Below are 783 nucleotides of genomic sequence, written 5' to 3' on the forward strand. Positions count from 1 at the left end.
AGAAAAATCAAAAGGAGGATCAAGTGACATCCCTACACATAAAGGTATAAACATTTCAATAAATAATAAAAATCATATAATATGTTTTTAGTGTAGGGAAAGTGGGCACTACAAGAGCAAGTGTCCAAACTTGATCAAGAAGAAAGGTCAAGTGACACAAAAGGGCAAGGAGAAGCCCAAGGAGACCACCCCCGGGACGAAAAAGGGCAAGGAGCACATTGTGTGCTTCTTGTGTCAACAAAAAGGGCATTACCGAAGTCAATGCCCCAAGGGGAAGAAGGTGTTTAAGGCTCAAGGAGGCACTAGTCAAGGGGGAGCCTCCAAGGTAAAAAAGAAGGTATCTTTTATTGAGCCTATTCCCTTGCAAAATGGTAAAAAGCATGTTAGGTCAAATTTTTATCATTTTAATGCAATTTACCATAAGAATAGGAAGCATGAGGGCTTTAAGGAAAAGCATGTGGCCCTACATGCCAAGACTACACCTAAGGTTAGGAATATAGGTAAAAATCTAGGCAACAACTCTAAGGATTTTAGATACAAGCCTAGAAACAAAAATGCTCATGGACCAAACACTAAGGATTTAATGATAGAAAATCAAGTCTTGAGGTCAAGACTTGATAAAATGGAAAAGACCCTAAAAAGGATGGAAAATATCCTAAAAGGGCAAAATGAGCAATACCTAGGGCTAGGAAAATCAAAGTCATCCAATGGCCATAGAGGTTTGGGATACAAACCAAAGGCTAAGAAGGATGTGGTCTCTTACCATAGAGTTCCATATAGTTA

Source organism: Zingiber officinale, chromosome 11B, assembly GCF_018446385.1.
Source record: "Zingiber officinale cultivar Zhangliang chromosome 11B, Zo_v1.1, whole genome shotgun sequence".
Taxonomy (NCBI): domain Eukaryota; kingdom Viridiplantae; phylum Streptophyta; class Magnoliopsida; order Zingiberales; family Zingiberaceae; genus Zingiber; species Zingiber officinale.